General features: G+C 36.7%; 1 protein-coding gene across 2 annotated transcripts in view; it reads right to left on the bottom strand.

Annotated features, from left to right (window-relative positions):
- The window catches only part of LOC144957742 (contactin-like), a 94,624-nt gene extending 74,656 nt beyond the window's left edge, over positions 1-19,968 (bottom strand). Inside the window, exon 1 of one of the 2 annotated variants that reach the window (XM_078889139.1) lies at positions 19,342-19,968. The gene's annotated coding sequence lies outside the window, so the exon portion shown is untranslated. Of the gene's footprint in view, positions 1-8,510; positions 8,771-19,341 lie in introns of those variants that run through there. The other variant, XM_078889138.1, reaches the window with a different exon arrangement.
- Positions 19,969-23,244: the final 3,276 nt, after the last annotated feature.

Genomic DNA, 23,244 nt, shown 5'->3' on the forward strand with positions numbered 1-23,244 from the left:
ATGCGCCGAGCGCGAGGCTCGAACCCAGGACCTTCCGATCCGTAAGTGAGTGTCAAACCACTAGACCACATAGCCGCACAATTAGCGGAAAGAATTAGCCACAATTGGCTCTAAACTATCGGATCAATGGCGGACGCCCTTGTGAAATATTTCTCCAACGAGCATAAAAGCGTATCCAGAGGAGAAAAAACCCCATTATAAATCTGATCATGTTTTGACTTTTACACATTCTGATCACAAGACATATGAAAAGTTATAGCCAACATGAAGAATAAAAAGTACCGATTTTCTTTGTTTTGAACCACGATGGCCGCGGTTGCTGGGCGACGTGACATCAGACTATTGAATCCAATTTAAAATAGAATACATCCCAACGGCTGTTCAAGAAAATCTTTATTTCAAGAGAATAGTCTTCTACAAGAAACGGAATCTGTTAATCTTTGGCAATAGGCTTCAACAGTCATGAATTTTAATGATAGAGCTTTGAAAATTGGAACTAAAATAGCAGATATGTTACTACAAATAGCTGGCTTCATTGACTTTGTAATTATTTTTTTACCAAATTTGTTTAAATAAGATAACTGACGGATGAATATTATTAGTTTGATCAAATAGTCCCAATTAGGAATTTTTATACCTTTAGTATAGAGCCCCCTTAAGCCTCCTCTGACCAGCCATTTTCAGGATTTTCCACAATACTTCACACACAACTAACACAAAAATAAGTTATTTATCACTCTGACAAAATAGCAGTGAAGTTCTTGCCATTCATAACTTCTTTAGCAAAACATGCTCTACAACACACTGTTCATTTCTTTAAATTGTATGATTTACAAAAGAAATTTGAATAAGAAAAGGTTGGTTGTATCCTAACGAATGTGACGATTTTCCTATAGTTGATAAGGAGACGGTTAAAGAATGACATATTATATTATGATGACGTTGAAAGTCGATACAATGGGAGGAAAAAAAGAAAACCCCAACAAAATATAATAATATCTCTTGACAGTATAGAATTAATCAGATAATCGGGACATTTCACTTTGGAATGTTCTTTCCCTATAAACGAAACTTCACTGAACCGCAACACGTAATAAATGCCAAACGCTACACATTCTAATTAATTGTCCCACCTTGTCGGTTTTAATATCACCTCTCATTAATTTCTCGCCGTGACGTCATGAAATAATGAATTGGCATAATGATGTATTCAAAAATTAATTCACCTACCGAAACTGTAACTACTAACGAATTCATTGTAGTGGTTTCCTCGTTAGCCTTCACCGATTTGCCTCTCTCTCTCTCTCTCTCTCTCTCTCTCTCTCTCTCTCTCTCTCTCTCTCTCTCTCCCCTCCCTTCTCTCTCTCTCTATCTATCTATCTATCTATCTATCTATCTATCTATCTATCTATCTATCTATCTATCTATCTATCTATCTATTTATCTATCTATCTATCTATCTATCTATCTATCTATCTATCTATCTATCTATCTATCTATATATCTATCTATCTTTCTTTCTTTCTATCTATCTATCTATCTATCTATCTATCTATCTATCTATCTATCTATCTATCTATCTATCTATCTATCTATCTATCTATCTATATATCTATCTCTCTAAATATCTATCTCTAGCTCCCTCCCACATTTCTTTCAACTTCCGATTATATATTATTTTTAATCAGTTTAAACTGCTCCCGCCCCCCCCCCCCCTCTCTCTCTCTCTCTCTCTCTCTCTCTCTCTCTCTCTCTCTCTCTCTCTCTCTCTCTCTCTCTCCTTTCACTTCCGATTCCATCTGCTTACCATTTTTCACTGAGTTTAAGGTAGAACTTACGTGTAGATTTGATAAACGAATGCAATAATACGGGGTTTGTTTTAACATTGTTGTAATGGACAATATTTTGTGTCGGATTGAGAGTATTTCCATTACAATAATGAGCCCAGAGAAACAGAGAGGGTGTGAGAGAAAAAAGAGAGAGAAAGAGAGTGAGAGAGAGAGAGAGAGAGAGAGAGAGAGAGAGATAACCCCTGATATGCCATGGTCAGTAGTGAATACGATAATAAAATGTCCTACACAAACACATAAAAGGCAGTATTCGGAATAGTCCTTGGAACATGAATCATTTCAATAATTATACTGACTTCTTTATTCTACTAACAACACAATGGTGTTGTCAGGATTCAACTTTTCCCTCCATAAACAATATAACAGCCGTACTCTTGAAACCCATGAATTTTTTTAAAAAGTGGCCAGAAAAACCGTACTTGTGCGGCTATGTGGTCAAGTGGTATGACACTCGCTTTCGGATCGGAAGGTCGTGGGTTCGAGTCTCGCGTTCGGTGCATTGTTGAGTCCTTGAAGAAGGCTCTTTACTCACATTCTCTCACCGTACTCTAGTGTAAAACGAGTACCTGGCGTTAATAGCGTTGTCTTGTCCAAACAAAAATTTGGAATATCGTCTTATAGGCGTCATGTCCCGTTATAAATGTTCCGTGTTGCTGTTGGCCAGAGACCCCCTGTAAAGCGCTTTGAGCACGTTTAGTGGATATTGCGCTATATCAAATCTCAAGTTTTTTTGTTGTTTTTTTTTCAAATATCGATCGATTTAAATGACCCTCATCTTGGAAATAAACTCCCAATCCTTGGAGTTCGCGAAGTCCCAGAGTTGAGAGTGTTAACCCTCTCTCCTTACCAACTTTAGGAACCTCATCACATTCGTTACGATACAACCAACATTTTTCTTATTCAAATTTCTCTAGTACATGATAAACTTTAAAGAAAATGAAAACAGTGTGTTGGAGAACTATTTTTTGCGAAAGAAATTAGGTATCGCAAGAACTTACAGCTATTGTGTTTGAGTGATAAAAATCTATTTTTTTTTTTGTGTTAGTTGGGTTAGAAGTTTTGGGGAAAAACCTGAAAATGGCTGGTAAGGAGAGAGTTAACTCACTCAACCCTAACACCGACTATATCCGTAGTTTACCGGGGATTACTTTTACCTCATGCCTATCTATTAAATTTTTCTGAGACAAATTATTAGCGTAATATCAAAGCTAATGTTTTTCCTTTTTTTTCTTGTTAATGGAGTTGAATAAAACTATCTATCTATGTACATGCTCATTTTTATACACCTTTTCCAATTTTGAAAAGTAGCAAAAATCTCTAGGATTGAGTGATTAACCAAGATGAAGATCATTTAAATCGATGGACGAGTTTTTTTCTGGCCAAATTTTTAAATACATGAGTGTCAAGAATACGGCTGTTAACTGATTAAATTGAGCACATGAAATATTCACATAATATCGCTGATAACAAATACATACACACACACTTATGCTACACATAATATGAACAAACATTCAATACAAACATGTCTCATTAAACTCTCTCCTTACCACCTACAACAAAATTGTCACATTTGTTACGACACAATATACATTGTTTTTTTTATTCAGATTTATGTTGTTCATCACAATGATCTTTGTTTAATTAATAAGAATATAAAGTGTTTTGCAGAGAGATTGTTTGAGTTTTAAAAATCCATTTTTCTGCTGGGTAAGCCTGCCATTTTGAGAAAATACTGGAAATGATCGGTAAGGAGAGAATTAAACAAAATACCAAACAAATTGATTTTTCAGATTTGATTTGAAAATGATAATTTCACTTCAAAGAAGATGGTTGACGCTCTGTATTAGGGGAGAATGCGTTTGTCAGCGATTGCGTCCCTTGGAAGTGTCCAAAACGCAAAACACGCATTACTTACATACAGCCCACGGTTTTCGAATTCAGATGACACCCAACTTGTCAAAAACTATTTCACCTAAAACTTCTTAAGATACCGTTTTCTTCCAAGTCCCATATTTGATATTGTTTGGGTTTCTTAATGGGCATGATCTATATTAACTTTCCATGTGCTTGGGGTCATTGGTCACATTGCAAAATGTGCTCTATATGACCCACTTAGTGACAAGTGTTCACAGCTTTTGAAATATCTACCATCACGATTGGTCATTTTGTTCAGCTTGACACTTGGGCATGTTCATAACTTTTTATAAACAAAGCAACGTGTTACATTTCTGAAGAAGTATCCAATCGTTTAACATCAACAAATCATGTGATTGATGACTTATTTGGACGAAAACATAAATATAGGCCGCTCCCATTCATAGATATAAGTAAAGTTTGTTATTTTAAAATGGCCAAACTGAAAAAGAAGCATTGTATTTTTTTACTGTATTAGTACGACCATATGCATAAATCGATCACACACATTTATTTACAGACGCGAGAGAGAAAAAAAAACAGTAAAAAGACCAACAGATGTGCACGTCCCCACGCTGGGCGCACGATCACTCATTCACTCACCCTCTCCCTTCCCCTTCGCCATCCCCCCCCCCCCGCCCCCAATCAAACACAAACAGACGGACACACATGATAGATAGTATGCAGATGACGTCACTCAGGTCTTTGTTATTGGTTTTTGACTCCGCGTTTATGAGTAATGCTCACTGAACTGTATTAACCCGACTATAAACGTTCATGGATACACACAGTTTTGTGTGTTGGTCCGTTATACTTCCCGATGGCAATGTTATGAGCTTCTTAGCCAAGCGCATACTATCTATAGAAAGTTTTTTGTTATTGTTTTTTTTTTGCCATCCATGTTCATGAGTAATTCTCACCTAAGTGTATTATTCATAACTATAAACGTTCATGGTTATACAGTTTTGTGGATGGCCCTTTATACTTCCGGATGGCAATGTTGTGAGCTTATTAGCCAAGCGCATACTATCTATAGATAGTGTGCGCTTGGCCAAGGAGTTCACAACATTGCCATCCGGAAGTATAACGGACTAACACACAAAACTCTGTGCAACAATGAACTTTTATAGTCTGGTTAATACAGTTTAGTGAGAACAACTCACAAACGCGGATGGCAAAAACAATAACAAAGGCCTGAGTGACGTCATTTTCGAACTATCTATACCTACACACCAATCTTTTCTCTTTGAATTAAGTAGATGTGTAAGTACGTAAAAGCAGGTCACACATTTTGATAAACTTTAAACTCATACACACTAAGCTCTATCTACGACACAAATAGCACACGTTTCCTCAACAAACCGGACACAGGCGTATCAGTCAGTAACAGCAGCAGATAATCACACTGACCAAAACAAATAGAATCTCTTTCTACTATGCCGTGCTGTGGCAAAACGATTTTTATTCATTTTGGCCTAAAGAATATAGATAGTATGCATATGACGTCACTCAGGCCTTTGTTATTGTTTTTGCCATCCGCGTTTGTGAGTTGTTCTCACTAAACTGTATTAACCAGACTATAAAAGTTCATGGTGACACAGAGTTTGTGTGTTGGTCCGATATACTTCCGGATGGCAATGTTGTGAACTCCTTGGCCAAGCGCATTCTATCTATAGCAACTTAAAAAATATTGATTGATTCCAATATAAATACACACGAACAAAAATAATCTAAAACCAAAGATTCGGCTATGTGGTCTTGTGGTATGACACTCTCTTACGGATCGGAAGCTCCTGGGTTTGAGCCTCCCTCGGCGCATAGTTGAGTCCTTGAAAAAAGGCTCCTTACTCACATTCTCTCATCGTACTCAGGTGTAAGATGAGTACCTGGCCGATAACAGTGTTGTCTCTATCAGAAAAAAAAATTATATAATATCGCCTAACAGGCGTCATGTCCCGTCCTACATGATACGTGTTGCTGTTGGCCAGGCACCCCTTGTAAAGCCCTTTGAGCACGTTTAGTGGATATTGCGCTATATAAAAGCTCTTTTTTTTCAATGTTTCAAATCTCAAATTAAACAGTTCTGGCAAGTGGAGATTCATTTTAATCCCTAGAAATTTTATTATTATAATTTTTCTGGCCAACATTGAAAAAGAAAAATTGCTTTGTCGGAGCACAGCAATACAGATAAAAATCGAGTGTTCCACAAATTTTAATCTAATCTTTGAAGAGACGACATCCACAAATAGAAGGAATTTCATGCTGAGGTACTACAAAATGGGTGCGGTCATTTTGGTAGTCAATACATTCTGATCCTATGAGTGCGATCTTTTTATTGATGCTATGCGCTTATATAAAAAAAACACTCGTAACATCCGCCAGTCGGATATAGATAGTATGCGCTTGGCTCAGAAGCTCATAACATTGCCATCCGGAAGTATAACCGACCAACACACAAAACTGTGTGTATCACATGAACGTTTATAGTCAGGTTAATACAATTCAGTGAGCATTACTCATAAACGCGGATGGCAAAAAAAAACAATAACAAAGACCTGAGTGACGTCATCTTCGAACTATCTATAGATAGTATGCGCTTGGCTAAGAAGCTCATAACATTGCCATCCGGAAGTATAACGGACCAACACACAAAACTGTGTGTATACATGAACGCTTTTAGTCAAGTTAAAACAGTTCAGTGAGCATTACTCATAAACGCGGATGGCAAAAAACAATAACAAACACGAGAGTGACGTCATCTTCGAACTATCTATAGATAGAATGAAGTTGACGTCACTCTGGTCTTTGTTATTGTTTGTTTTTTGTTGTTTATTTTGCCATCCGCGTTTATGAGTAATTCTGACCAGACTGTATTAACCAGACTATAAACGTTCAAGGTTACACCATAGTTTTGTGTGTTGGTCCGTTATACTTCCGGATAGCAATGTTGTGAGCTTCTTAGCCAAGCGCATCAACCAATTTCAACCCCAAGTTATTGTGTCGGGTTTAATCGACTGACAACTCTGCAATAGATTGAGCGACATCAACTTCGTTCACTTCTATAGATAGTATGCAGATGACGTCACTCATGTCTTTGTTATTGTTTTTTGCCATCCGCGTTTATGAGTAATGCTCACTGAACTGTATTAACCCGACTATAAACGTTCATGGATACACACAGTTTTGTGTATTGGTCCCTTATACTTCCTGATGGCAATGTTATGAGCTTCTTAGCCCAGCGCATACTATCTATAGGGAATGAGATTAGCGGAAGAGTAGCGTCCCTTGATTGGACGTCACCTATAGTCTGTGACGTCACAGGCGGAAAAGTTATTAGAGAGAGAACGTCATGTTGGTTGTGCTATTGCCTCTCTCGTCCTCGCTTCCGGTGAAAGCGGCTTGAGACACTTCAAAACCAAATTGACGTTCTCTCTGTAAGGTGACATCCAATCAAGGGACGCTACTCTTCCGCTAATCTCATTCCCTATAAACGTTTTAAGCTGTACACACAGCTTTTTTTGTTGAGAAAATTCATGTGGCGGGCAGATCTTGTGAGTATGTTCCTAAAACGCGGTGGATTAATATTCTTCTGGATGTGTCCACTCGCACTAAGCGCCTTCAACACATTGGTCCAAGGATTAGTCCTGATAACAGTCTGTCAGATAGACTTGGCCCAAACCAACGGGACTTTTCTGATAAATTCTGTAGTGTGTTAGTGAGTGTGTGTGTGTGTGTGTGTGTATGTGTGTGTGTGTATGTATGTGTGTCATGTTTGAGCCATGTTTGAAGTCAGAAGCATTGGTGCTGGTCAGTGATAAGAGATAAACTGTGTCGTTCCCTCTGCCCTTTATCAGCCAAACAAAGAAAATGGCGCATTTCACTGTGCTCGCCACTGGGCAGTGGTCAAGAAACACACAATATGAATTATGGCGGTCACCAATTGAAAAGTTTAAATGTAAAACTTGTTTACAGCTTCGGCCTGAGATATTCTTACAAGTTGGGAGTCCTCAACGTCTATCGATTATTTAAATAAAGGTGTGGCTAGGAGTGGGTTGGGGGGTTGTGGGGTTGAGGGGGGGGGGGGGAGCGCTCAGCGGTACAGAAGTAGAGCAATGTTAAGCGTGTTCAGTGGTCGGTTGGGTGGCATTGATCGTGAAAAATTATAATCCTAACTTTGTGTCATTGTGTGAGGCTCTTAAAATGAATTACCTCATTCGACTCAGGTGTGAACGAGTAGCTGACTATAGGTAGTTACGGATATATTGTACGAGTATGAGTAAATAAAAATGGAGACGTAAGTCGACTTATATCATGTTCCGTCCTACATGTTAAATGTTGCTGCTGACGGGACCCCGTGTAAAGCGTTTTGAGCACATTTAGTGGATATTGCGCTAAATAAAGCTCAATTTTTGTTTTAATTGTATGATATGGAAATCTGGTTCATCTGACCTGCTTGAGGAATAAATGCAGCATTGTGAAGGGCTATGAGAAAAGTAAAGTCGTCGAAATACGTTCTATAAATGTTCGTGGTCACTTACCTATTTTTGTCTTTTTATTAGGGGGGAGGGGGTGAGGGGGGAGCAAATTGTATGTCCAAAAGAAATTGTAACATCGCCTTACAGGCATCATGTCCCATATATTAAATGTTGTGTCGTTGAGCACCTTATGCGACCATTGCACTCATAGAACGAATGATAATCATTGCTACAGTAAATTACATATTTGAGATAGCAGTAAACTCACCTGCGTGAAATTCCAATGTTGTGATTATTTATATCCATCAAAATTGAAATAACATCCTAAGAATAACAATCAAGTTTGTGTCAATGAAAACAAGATCACCGGTTTATTCACAACACGATACACAGTAGGCAGGAAACGTCTGTATCATAGTATTATTGTTATAATCGTTGTGTTGTTTGACTGTGTTAAAAACACGTTATTATAATATACAATATGTATTTGTTTTGTGACAAATAAGATATTAATTTATTAATCATACACTTTCCGTGAGGCAGCGACCAGCATTTGTAAAACGTAACAGATTTATGAATAATAATATATTCAAACAAGACTACTGACGTACAATGCAAATTACAATATTATAACAACCTATTAATTCATAAACTAATCAATGGAAAAGTTAGACGATGATCGAGGGACATCCTAAAGCCTGGGATAGCGTTAAGTAGTGATGATAAGGACAAGATGAGAATGAAAAGATTTAGGAAAGAATCGAATCCTATATAAACCAAAGGCGTTTCGTGTGCAGACACTTCGTGAGGAGTAGAAAATATTCTGGAAAAAGTGAATAGAGACCATAATAATATAAGGCAACAAAAAAATAAATTGTAGCGAGACTTAATATGTTGTATTTTGACTGGGATTTTAAACATCTCCTTAGCAACTATAGGAAAATCGTCACATTCGTTAAGATACAACCAACATTTTTACTTATTCAAATCTCTTTTGTACATCATAAATATTAAAGAAAAAAATTGAGCTTTTATATAGCGCAATATCCACTAAACGTGCTCAAAGGGCTTTACAAGGGGTGCTTGGCCAACAGCAACACATAACATGTGGGACGAGACATGACGCCTGTCGGGCGATATTACAAATTTTTCGGACAAAGACCACGCTGTTAACGGCAAGGTACTCATTTTACACCTGAGTACGGTGAGACAATGTGAGTCAAGAGCCTTCTCTAAGGACTCAACTATGCGCCGAGCGAGACTCGAACCCAGGACCTTCCGATCCGAAAGCGAGTGTCATACCACTAGACCACATAGCCGCACAAAGAAAATGAACATTGTGTTGTAAAACTTGTTTTGTTTAAAGAAACTATCTATGTATCGCAAGAACTTACTGCTATTGTGTTTGAGTGATAAAAAATATATTTTTGTGTTTGTTGGGTGTGAAGTTTTGGGGAAAATCCTGAAAATGCTGGTAAGGACAGAGTTAAAAGCAAATTTTGTATTATTCCTTCTCAACTGGCGAAGAGTTTACAACAGAGCTGTGTCTTCTATCCCCTTATATCTGTTTTCCAACATGCTTTCTGTCTTTGTCTTGGAATGAGATTACATGGTTTTGTCTTGGCCCTGGCCTGAGTTCTGGCTGAGAGGGAAACAGTCGAATGCATAGTTATCGTTTTGGGAGACGATATTTTTTTCTTGTAAATCATCTCTTTGTTATGTATTATTATTGTTGTTATTTTGAATGTATAATGTACGCATTTGAGTGTGTCCCTCTTTGTTGGATGTTGTGCTTGTGTCCGGATGAGACTTATAGGTGATCTCAAACTTAGTATATTGGTGGTATGCTCTTGGAATCTACATCTGATCCCTATTTATTTGTTCCCAGTTGCCCTTTGTCTTACTTTCTCTTGGGTGCTTTAATTGTAATTCTAGAACTTTTCTTCCTTTTTACTGGCGCTGATATGACCTAAATGTGTTGCAAGCGCCGTAAAACCCTTAAAAACAAAACAATCAACACCAGAGCGTTAAATAATTAGATTGTTTTGCATATCTTTTCCATTGTTATCTTATTCTATTTGTGTTTTGTTTTAGTCTTTACATGGTCTAGTCGTTAAGATTCCTGTATTTCACCCAAGTGGCCAGGATTCAATCCCTGGATGTGTGGGAATCAATTTTCAGTACCCACCTGCGGCTATGTGGTCTAGTGGTATGACACTCGCTTTCGAGTGGGAAGGTCCTGGGTTCGAGCCTCGCTCGGCGCATAGTTGAGTCCTTGGAAAAGGGTCTTTACTCATATTCTCTCACCGTACTCGGTTGTAAAATGAGTATCTGGCCGTGAAGAGCGTTTTCTATGTCGGAATAAAAAATTGTAATATCGCCTAACAGGCGTCATGTTTCGTTCTACATGTTACGTGTTGTTGTTGGTCAGGGACCCTTGTAAAGCGCTTTGAGCACGTTTACTGGATATTGCGCTATATAAAACAGCTGAATTAAATTTTTAAAATTATCGTTCATACCGACTTAATACAGTTTTGAAACCGTGGTTCACATTATATGGATTGACTTTATCGTCGGATAAAAAGTGTCTGTGGGAACAGGAAATTATTTATTATGAAAATCGTCTTGAATATTCAATTTCCACTATTTACTCTTCATCTAATCACTTTTCCCGTTCAAAGATCTAAAGGAGAAAGTAGACAATATCTCCTCACGCAGAAAAAAACGCGTTATATTCAAATTTTGGCCTCAAATATTAATAAAATAAAAGACTTTCGGCTGGACAAAAAATATCAAACCTGGGACTTCAAGCAATCCTTAAAGGAAGTCTTTGGTTTGAGAGTTTTTAACTAGACGAGGATCATTTTAATTGGTCCATGTATTTGAAGGTTGGGTTTTATGGCCAAAAAATTTTTAACTTTTTTTTTTTTTCGTTTTCAGAGTTTGGCAGTATTAGTTTATTATTTGCTTTCCTTACGGAAGTCAAGAGTTTTTTGCTCCCACCAATAGGGCCCGAAGCTGCATTTCAACTCGGTGTTTTGTCGGGATGAATTAGATGTCAACACATTATGAACTAGAAGTCAAACTCTAGGGGCGCATTCTTTAACCTAATAAACTGCATTGAAACGGTGTGTTACAAATGTTAATAAATAATAACGTGAAGTTGAATGTAAGCTTTAAACTTATTACAAAAACGGATCAAATGAACGTTTCGGGTTTCCCCTTTATCAACAAGTTAGTTAAGATTTATATCTATTTATACATTTACACTAGAAAATAAGATGCCATCACTCTGAAACCAGAAGATCAATTATACACAGGATAGCACGTCTGACCGGTAATCAGAAGCTCTGAGGTTCGATCCCCAGTCGAGGTAGACTGATTTTTTTGGGATGATTTTTTTTCTTGTATTTTTCTTTCTTGCTTTGTCTGACACCTTTCATACACACTTGTTCAGATCTTTATCCCCGTAGATTCATTCTTACGGGTTCTCGAGTCAATATTATCAAACTTATCACCCAACTGGCGGTGAAAAAAAAAACAATAATAAAAAGCCGATTGACGTCAGTCCTATTCATTATGCCGCAACGTCGTGATCATGTGGTGTGACACTCGCCTTTGAATCGGAAGGTCTAGGGTTCGAATCCCACGCTGAGCTACGCATAGTTGAGTCATTGGAAAAGACTCTCTATTCACATAATATTCCCACCGTACCCATGTGTAAAATGAGTACCTGTCTTTGTCGGGAAAAAAAATAAATTGTAGTATCGCCTTACATGCATCAAGATTTGTCCTACACGTAAGCGTTGCTGTTGGCTAGGGACCCATTATAAAGCGCTTTGAGCACATTTAGTATATATATTGCGCTATGCACTATTTTTTAAAATGAGCTTTTATATAGCGCAAGATCCACTAAATGTGGTCAAAGCGCTTTACAAGTGGACCCTAGCCAACAGCAACACTTAACATATAGGATGAGACATGACGCCTGTTAGGCGATATTACAATTATTTTCGGACAGAGACAACACTGTAAACGGCCAGATACTCATTTTGCACCTGATTATGGTGAGAGAATGTGAGTAAAGAGTCTTTTCCAAGGACTCAACTATGCACCGAGCGGGGCTCGAACCCAGGACCTTCCGATCCAAAAGCAAGTGTCATACCACTAGACCACATACTTACTATGTTCAAGCTCAAGTTTTGTTTTCTTCTATACTGTTTTTTGGCGATATATCACAGTTAAGTCTAGAACATTATTTTTCCCCGTTATATTATTATTGAATTATGAAAAGCTACACATAACTTACACATTTTAATATTAATATCAGCTTGTTTCAATAACCCGATCAAGCCGAATTCATTGTGGGATATAGACATCCCTGTGTGTGTGTGTGTTTGTGTGTGTGTATGTGTGTGCGTGTGTGCGTGTGTGTGCGTGCGTGTGTTTGTGGCTATGTAGTCTCGTGGTATGACACTCGCTTTCGAATCGGAACGTCCTGGGTTCGAGCCTCGCTCAGCGCATAGTTGAGTCCTCGGAAAAGGCTCTTTTTACTCACATTCTCTCATCGTACTCAGCTGTAAAATGAGTACCTGGCCGTTAACAGCGTTGTCTCCGTCGGAAAAAAATGTATTATCGCCGAACAGGCATCATTTCTCGTTCTTTATGTGGTTACGTGTTGCAGTTAGTCAATGACTCTTTGTAAAGCGCCTTGAGCACGTTTAGTGGATATTGCGCTGTATAAAACCTCAATTTCAATTTGATTTTAATATTAACATCAGCTTGTTTGAATAACCGGATCAAGCCGATTTTATTGTAGGATATAGACAGCCGTGTGTGTGTGTGTGTGTGTGTGTGTGTGTGTGTGTATGTGTGTGTGCGTGTGTGTGTGCGTGCGTGTTTGTCTGGTTATGTGTGTATGTGTGTGCGTGCGTGTGTCTGTCTGTCTTTGTGTGTGTGTGTGTGTGTGTGTGTTTGAGTGCGTGTGTATGAAAACAAGAGGGATATATTGTTTAAAAGCAAACATACAAACAAGGAATATGTAGGCGACACAAAGCAGACAGTGGCATAAACAATAGTCCATTGTGATGTATATCGTTATTATATTTTATTATTCCGTTGTTGTCTACAGGTCCTATTATTAATTTGATTTGATTGACAATTTTCATGACGGTAGCCTTCTCGAATAAATGCTGACTAGCTAGCCCAAATTATAGGCCTCCTTCCAGTATATAATGGACGAAAATGACGTATAAACAATTTAAAAAATTGAGCTTTATATAGAGCAATATCCACTAAATGTGCTCAAAGCGCTTTACAATGGGTCTCAGGTCAACAGCAACATTTAACATGTAGGACGGGACATGCGCCTGTTAGGCGATATTACAATTTTTCGGACAAAGACAACGCTGTTAACGGTCAGATACGCATTTTACAGCTGAGTACGATGAGAGAATGTGAGTAAAGAGCCTTTTCCAAGGACTCAACTATGCGCTGAGCGCGAGGCTCGAACCCAGGACCTTCCGATTCGAAAGCGAGTGTCATACCACAAGACCACATAGCCGCACCAGACGTCACTCAGTTCTTTGTTATTGGTTTTAGCTTGCATTTTATTATTTTTTTTGAGTTAGTTCTCAATAAATTTTATTAATCAGACTATAAACGTGTTACGCATAGTTTTGTATGTTGGTACGTCTTATCAAGGCTGGTGGATGTGCGTTACCAACCATTTTCAGGATTTTCCCCAAACTTCACACCCAACTATCATTAAAAAATATCTTTAATCGCTCAAACATAGTAGAAGTAAGTTCTAACGATAAATAAAACGCATAGCATCCGAGTTCAAACGGTGTTCCTTCAAATTATTTTTTTAAATGGTAATGATGATCTAAACGGATTGTCTTGTGCATGTCAAAATGATAATGAAGCACTGATGAAAGATACAGATCTACAGACAGTTTATTACAGGGTGTTTGACAAAAAGAAGTTTATCTCTACTCTGCATCTGTCGAATCGTGTCAACCTTCGAGTAAGGCAACATTACAAGCAAGCCCTGTCAGGTCAGAGAGAACGTCAACATAGCATTGAGCATGAGTCTGTCTCATTTCAACTGGGTAAAAATCTATCATTTGTGACCCATCGTCTGAAAACGTTATTATGTCAGAAAGAGCCGTTTGCTTAAAAGCCGGATTTAATGTTAAACTCATCAAAAATATAAACGGATGGCATTAGCACCCTGAAATACGGTTGCCATTCTCCTCAATAAATCGTATAAACTCAACACAAGTCTAATATTTCTGGCTATAAATTCAATTTTCAACATCTTAATCAACCCAACTTAATACCGTTTTGAGGCGAAGGGTCACATTTAATTGGTCAAAAGGTTCTCACTTTAAAAATGGTACTATATACATACTTTTATAAAATAAAAATATAACCAATAAACTTTTTTTTGATGAAAATGTCACTGTGATGCATACACCAGTTAAATCGTTACTCAGCGATCTTGGAGTTACCGAACTGTGAAGTCAGTGATTTCCACGGCGGGTAATCTTAATCTTGGGTGCATTCCTTATTAATATTTCATTCTTTGCTACTGTAAACATTTCATCAAACTAAGATTATTGGTTATATTTTTATTTTACAAAAGTATAGAATAACATTTTAAGAACTGATTTCTCAAATATAATTAGTTATATCTTATTAACTCTCTCCTTACCAGCTATTTTCTGAATTTGACCCGAAACTTCAAACTCACCCAACACAAAAAGTATAATTTTTCAAGCAGAAGAGTAACTAGTATATGCTATATTTTATTCAGAAAAATATGCTCAACACAGTGTCGAGTTTTTATGGCTAGAACGATAACAAAATGAAATCAGAGTAAGAAAATTGTTGGTTACATCGTAACGAATGTGACGATTTTCCTATGGGTTGTAAGGAGAGGGTTAACCAAACGATACATTTCCTTAGTTGATAAGAGAGACGCATGTGCAATGCAACGTTGAGGTTCTTTCTGTAACGGCATGTAGTGCAACATTGCATGCCATACTGAAGCCTTAGATAATACAGCCGTCGGTCAATCTAAATTTTAAAACTATCCAGAGAACACACACTCTCTTTTCGAATCTAATATCATTCCACAAGCAAACAGTAGTACGAACTATTACTCAAACCTACGTACACATATTTGCAGGTTTGATAATCAAACGCAATAATAGGCTCGCTTTAACCCTTTCCTTATTCGCCCTTTTCAGTATTTTCCCCCAAATTTTACACCCACCCAACAAAAAAATAGTTTTTTGTTACTTAATCAGAAAAGCAACAAATATATTCTAAGCATAGTATTGACCAGCAAATTGAATTCTATAACACAGTATCACGTTTTTATAGCAAAATTAATTTTTTTTTTTAATTGTGTGACTTACAAAAGAAGTCTGAATGATAAAAGTGCTGGTTGGATCGTGACGAATGTGACGATTTTCCTATGGTTGGTAAGGAGAGGGTTTAACAGTGTTGTAATGGACAATACTTTGCGATAGTTTGAGAGTATTTCCATTACAACAATGAGCTCATAACAATTAATTAGGGTTATTAGACCTGAAAATATGTACACCTTAGCCTAAACCAATGTAAAATATTAACTATTACAACAATGAACAAATTAAGTCAATAAATTTCCTCTGGTTATCCGACCTGATGGGTTGGTAGTCATGTAAAAGTGGCTGTGCCTACAGCTTCTTCTTCTTTCAGCTTATCCCGCATTTTGCAGTGTTGCCATAATGAATGCCAAGCTCCATGCATCTCGGTTCAGAGCATCATCTTTCTCCAAGCCCAGTTCTTTCATATCGTCCTTTACCTTATCCCACCATCTAGTCTTTGGGCGTCCATTTTTTCTCTTTCCCGCTAATTGTAAGTCCAATATGTTCCTTCCCATGTACTCCCTCTCTCGTCTCTTTACATGGCCGACCTCCTTTTTTTTTCTCTTTCCCGCTAATTGTAAGTCTAATACGTTCCTTCCCATGTACTCCCTCTCTCGTCTCTTTACATGGCAGACCTCCTTTTTTTCTCTTTCCCGCTAATTGTAAGTCTAATACGTTCCTTCCCACGTACTCCCTCTCACGTCTCTTTACATGGCCGACCTCCTTTTTTTCTTTTTCCCCGCTAATTGTAAGTCTAATACGTTCCTTCCCATGTACTCCCTCTCTCGTCTCTTTACATGGCCGACCTCCTTTTTTCTCTTTCCCGCTAATTGTAAGTCTAATACTTTCCTTCCCACATACTCCCTCTCTCGTCTCTTTACATGTCCGAACCATCTCAATCTATCCTCTCTCATCTTTATTGATACATTCTTCACTTCAGTCAACCTTCGAATTCGTTCATTTCTCACTTTTATTATTTTCTTGTTCAGCCAAGTGACCATCTCAACATCCTCATTTTCTCCACCTCAACTTCTTTATCTTTGTTTCTTTGTTGTAGCTGATGTCTTTAGTCCATATAACATTGCTGGTCTTACAACTGTTGTTTAAAATTCCCTCTTTAGCTATGCGGAAATTCGTTTGTCACACATAACTCCATTGTACAGTTGTTTCCAAGTATTTGATTTGATTTTTCTCTGGCACATCCTCTTCTCCTATCTTTATTGGTGGTTCTGCTCTCTGTTGTCCGATACACAAATACTCTGTCTTCAATCTGCTTACCCTTAATCTCCTCCTTTCCAACACCTGTCTCCAACCCTCCATTTCCTTTTCCGCCTCAGCTTTTGTATCATTCAAAAGTGCAACGTCATCCGCATATAATATCATGTTCCATGGTGCCTCTCGTCTACAACTAAGTGCATGAATAAATTGATAAATAAATAAATAAATAAATAAATAAATAAATAAATAAATAAATAAATAAATAAATAAATAAATAAATAAACATTAGGGGAATATGGAGGATTCTAAAGAAATATGCCTCCCCCCCCCCAAAAAAAAAAAAAAACAACAAACAAACAAAACAAAAAACAAAAAAACAAAAACACACACAAAAAGAAAACCTCGAAAAAAACAAAAAATCACAATTAAACCCGAAAAACAAACAAACAATAAAAGATTATAAACAAAATAGAATCAGATCCCAGACATTCTTTAATCTCTTCGTCTTTGCCGCTTGCATCTTTGTAAAAATCTTCAAACTTTTATTTCGTCATGAATAAAATTCTTGTTATTCGACACCCCTGACTGCAATGCAAATTGCTCCCGGTCGTTCCACTACAGTGCGCACGAGTGAAGTCGTTACGTATTATCATGATAAATTTGTTCATTGTTCATGTTTTTAACCTTGTCTTTTATATCAAGGTTGAACAAGACGTGACCGAAATATTTAATATATATATACATATCTTCCTGGTTAAAAATAGGTGCTATGCGCTTATGTAAAATACTCACAACATCCGCCAGCCGGATATAACGTACCAACACACAAACATATATGTGTTGTAAACTTAAAAGTTTATAGTCTGATTGATAGAATATAGTGAGAGCTGATCATCAACTCTTTCAGCGCTGAGGCTATATATTCGCATTTCCGTCACAAAATGGCTGACAGCAGCTGATTGAGGCAGCATGAGAATGACAAGCTAAGACAACGCGACATTTGAATTCAGCGCAAATCGTCAATTAAAATACCACCCCCTCCCCCCGGGGCCAATTGAATGTTGTGATGAAAGAAATGATACCATTGGTTCAATTTATAGTCCTTTTGTAGTAAGTAGGATTGCACTACATTATTGTTTTTGCCTTTCAAGACCGGCCGCACTGTGCGGCCATTGGACAGTAGAACAGATTCTGCTCTGGCGGGACAGAACGGTCAATGGCGCTGAAAGAGTTAAAATGACTGTATAAAAATAATAACAAGGGGCTAAGTGAAGTCAATTTCGTTTCTTCTATAATGTGTATGTGTATGTGTACAAATATGATGATAATAATGATCATTTTATTAATAATAGTAATATTAATAACAACAACAACGGCACTAATAATAATAATAATAATAATAATAATAATAATAATAATAATAATAATAATAATAATAATAATAATAATAATAATAATAATATAATAATAATAATAATAATAATAATAATAATATAATAATAATAATAATAATTAATAATAATAATAAATAATAATAATAATAATAATAATAATAATATAATAATAATAATAATAATAATAAATAATAATAATAATAATAATAATAATAATAATAATAATAATAAAATAATAATAATAATAATAATATAATAATAATAATAATAATATAATCATAATATAATAATAATAAAATAATAATAATATAATAATAATAAATAATAATAATAATAATAATAATAATAATAATAATCACGATATCTATAATAAATATAATGAACCTCTCCACACGTACAATACCTACTCGTGATTGATTTTTTACAAACGTAAGCGTTTATATTAAGCAATATGCACTAACCGATCCCTAGCAAACACCAACACTCAACGAGTGTCCGCCAGTCAAGCGATAATACTATTTTTTCGGACAGAGACAACACTGTTTACTCCTAGGTACTCATTTTATACCTGATTACAATGAAAGAACGTAATTAAATAGCTTTTATCTTCCAAAAAACTGAATGCCCCACCCGGAGTTGGACTCGAACCCTGGACCTTACGATCAGAAGGCGAGTGACATACCAAAAGGCCACATAACCGCGCACAACCATATTATTATTATAATGCAGAATGTTCCTTTAAAATTGAGCTTTATATAGCGCAATATCCACTAAATGTGCTCAAAGCGCTTTACAAGGGGTCCCTGGTCAACAGCAACATTTAACACGTAGGACGGGACATAACGCCTGTTAGGCGATATTACAATTTTTCGGACAAAGACAACGCTGTTAACGGCCAGGTATTCATTTTACACCTGAGTACGGTGAGAGAAAGTGAGTAAAGAGCCTTTTCCAAGGACTCAACTATGCGCCGAGCGCGAGGCTCGAACCCAGGACCTTCCGATCCGAAAGCGAGTGTCATACCACTAGACCACATAGAAACATTTATTTATACATATTTCCTTACCTTTTGAACTTTAATAACATTTAACAGAAAGTCAATTTATTCCAAGACGATAAGTAAATCCACGAGCAAGTAACTCTAATTGAAGATGATGTGAATTACTTTATTTAAATATCACATCGAAAACCACAAGTAAACCAGGAATATAAGTAATTCAGTCACTTTCGTAGTAGATAGTCTTTTAAAATGAATGCAACACTAACTTTTTAAATATCAAATCAGACAAAGAAAAATGGCTTAAAGGGGAGGGGTTGAACTTTGCCTATATTACATTATAATAATAATAAAAATATTTTTGTTCAAAATTGAATAATCTACTGCCTGGTCCTTTCAATTTTGGCAAACGATTTCACAGTCACAAAACGTAATCATAATAACATAATATTTGATATAGACGGCCCTATTATTCGTTCATCGTTTATATTCTACGGCAATTATGAATACTCGGTATGGCAATATTATTGTTATTATTATAATAATTTTTATACTTATTATTCAAATGTCTATCTGTCTCAATTGATTATCAATATGATCAGTTTCGTCGCTGTTTTTCTTATTGAATAGAACACATTGAAGCGTTGCGATTTGGTGCACGTCATGTACAGTTCTGTTCCGTGCGTTGCGGGCGGTGCGCCAGGATTGTATCATGTTATTTTATCCTGACCGTATCTAGATTAAATTGACAGAACTACCAAACCAATTGTAAGCCAGAGAGATTTTACACGGAATGCCGGCAAATTATTTTTAAAATGCCAAATTTGGTGTGAAAATGCCAAATTTTTATTTAAAAAATTTTCTAGCTTATTTTTGAGAAAACGATAAAGCATTTTCTTAATTCATCATAAAGTGAGATCTTTTTTTTTATGTCGACATAAGACCGAAATAACCCAAACTTAAGCTACAGTTCAGTAGGCCTACTCAGTTCTCAGTATAGAAAAAAACTTGAATAAGTTACAGAAAGAGCAGACAGTTGCCTCTATCACTCGACGAGCAGAGATGAATGAGTGGTTTTGAATTAGTTATTGTATCCCAATGTCGAAAACTTTTAAATACTTCTTTTTCCTCTTCATAGTTTCCCCCTCATATTGTCTTCCGGAAGTATAACGGACCAAACACACAAAACTATGAGCAGCCATGTACTTTTATTGTCTGGTTAATATAGTTGAATGAGAATTACTCATAAACGTGGATGGCAAAAAAAAAAAAAACAAAAAAAAAAAACAATAACAAAGACAAGAATGACGTCAACTTCATTCTATCTATAGATAGATAAGAGAGATATATGACAAAATCCATAGTACATTTCCACTCATTCTCAATGCTTAGTGTGTATCACAGTAGTAGTCCTTCGGAACCATTGGGGCCCATGAAGCCGAATTTACCCCGGGTTCTGTAACGTGAAACAGACCATTGCTATTTATAATTGGCGTAGCATATAAACAATGAACAAATAATAGGGCCGTCTATATCAAATATGATATTATTATGATTACGTTTTGTGACTGTGAAATCGGTTGCCAAAATTGATTTGAACTAAAGTATTTTTATTATGATAATATATATATGCAAAGTTCAACCACTCCCTTTTAAAACATTTTTCTTTGTGCGAGACCCTTTGGATAGGACGCTAGTCTATCGCCAGTGTGCCTTACAATGCTTTCGCTATTCGTCAGGTAGGCATATATTATGGAACCAAAGTTCCATTTCAAAAAGTACAAGTTCTATTTGTGCCGGTGCTCTTACATAATCCGTCATATTTGTGACTATAAATTCATACTTTATCACTCAGTTCATCCCTACACAGTATCGTTTTTAGACGGTAAGTCAATGATATCCGATTCTGGAACTAACAACGTCATAAATGTTATTATAACAAAATATATCATCACTCACTTTATATATATATATATATATATATATATATATATATATATATATATATATATATATATATATATATATATATATATATATATATTATATATATTGTTGTATGTGTATGTATACCTTCCAAATGAATAGATTACATTACATGATTTACGTTTACAAATACATGTGTTATTCATCCTTCAGAGCCTTTAGCCACATAGAGCCGGAGTTTATCCCGGTATCTATAGCGTAAAACAGACGATAACAATTGCTTGCTACACTTTGGATAGGACGCAACTGTATCCCAAAATACTTTCCGCCAGATCTAACAGACCCAACTACCCTACCACTGCTGGGTGGACATGGGGGAGTGTGGGGGGGGGGGGGTTAAAATCTCAACTGCACCCTTGATCGATTTCGTTCCCTTTGCGTTTGAAGCGAGTGCTCTACCAACTGAGCTATTTCAATACCTTTCTTTAGTATGGGGAATTAATTAATACAAGAAGCTAATGAATGTGATACTAGGTGAAGATAAAATACCAGTTTTCAGAAATCAAAATAGAGCTTGAAGAGTATCCAGAACTTTGCAAAACAGCGAATTAGGTTTAAGCACATAGGCTATTATTGTGAATTTGGCTTAAAATTACCAAAGTGGCAACATCGAAATCACCTTACTTGGCGATCGAACGAGGAGAGAGACAGAAACCCTTCTTATCATTAAAGAGACAGGCTTATTCGGCGTAAACTTTAAATAAAGGCTTTTTTTGTTTTGGAAGTTAACGTTTAATAATATTATTTCTATATCAATCATCTAAAATGACCAACATTTTGACAAACAATTTTAAACTTGGGATTTCTGTAATGAAGTTTTGGGTTCAAGAATTTTAGACGACTCAGGATCACTTTGATTTTTTAATAAAGGGAAAAACAGTCTCCTGGCTAAAATTTATTACAAGACGTTTTGCTGTTTTTCGACAGCAGAGTAAAAGCATGTCGCTATCACCTGCTATCATTTTGACACAAGTACACGTCCACTAAATTGAACCACGTACTAAATAGGTCATTCTGATGGAGTCGTTGGCAGGAGGCAGGATGAATTAGCATCAGAAAGTACCTTCCTCCAGGTCTAGGAGAGAGAGAGAGAGAGAGAGAGAGAGAGAGAGAGAGAGAGAGAGAGAGAGAGAGAGAGAGGGGGGGGGGGCAAAGCAGAAGAAATCTCGACTCCAATCATGATCGATCCAGGTGCGTTTGTGTATGGAGCATGTGCTCTACCAACTGGGCTATCGGGACCCCAAAAAGAATAAAAAAGTGTTTTGTTATTGTATGACAGCACAGTAAAAAAAAAGCATGTCGCTATTAGCTACCTGATATCATGTGACGCACGTATAGTAATGAGTGTCACGTCTATGAAGGAGAAGTGGCAAATAGGAATAGACAAATAGGAGTCCGATATTTTCCCCAAAGACAAAAGTTATCTGTTTCCTATTTTTTTACCCTGAAAAAGTTTGGCTAACGTTCCTGACAACTCTACAGTAAGTAATAAAAAATTTAAGTTTCAAGAAATAGGTAGTAATAGAACTACCTATAGATAGTTTGAAGATGACGTCACTCAGGTCTTTGTTATTGTTTTTTGCCATCCGCGTTTATGAGTAATGGTCATTGAACGGTATTAACCCAACTATAAACGTTCAAGGTTACACATAGTTTTGTGTGTTGGTCCGTTATACTTCCGGATGGCAATGTTATGAGCTTCTTAGCCAAGCGCATACTATCTATATATTATAGGTATATAGAAATATGACCGGAGTTTGGTAAATGATGTTCCAGGATTCGTCAGTGCCAGAATGTTACTTGTCATCTGCTCGAGACCAATCATATTCCGCATTCGTCCGTCATCGCTAGCGTCGGAATAAATATGTCATCCTAGGATAATTTTTTATGAACCTTTGATCGGCCGGACGTCGATTCATTAGTCACCCATAAGGCGTCTCTCGTCTAAAGGCGGGCAGCGTGGTTCAGCGGTACGGTCTTTGCTTC

Source organism: Berghia stephanieae, chromosome 12 (assembly GCF_034508935.2).
Source record: "Berghia stephanieae isolate SIO BIC M18660-M18661 chromosome 12, UCSD_Bste_1.3, whole genome shotgun sequence".
Lineage (NCBI taxonomy): Eukaryota > Metazoa > Mollusca > Gastropoda > Nudibranchia > Aeolidiidae > Berghia > Berghia stephanieae.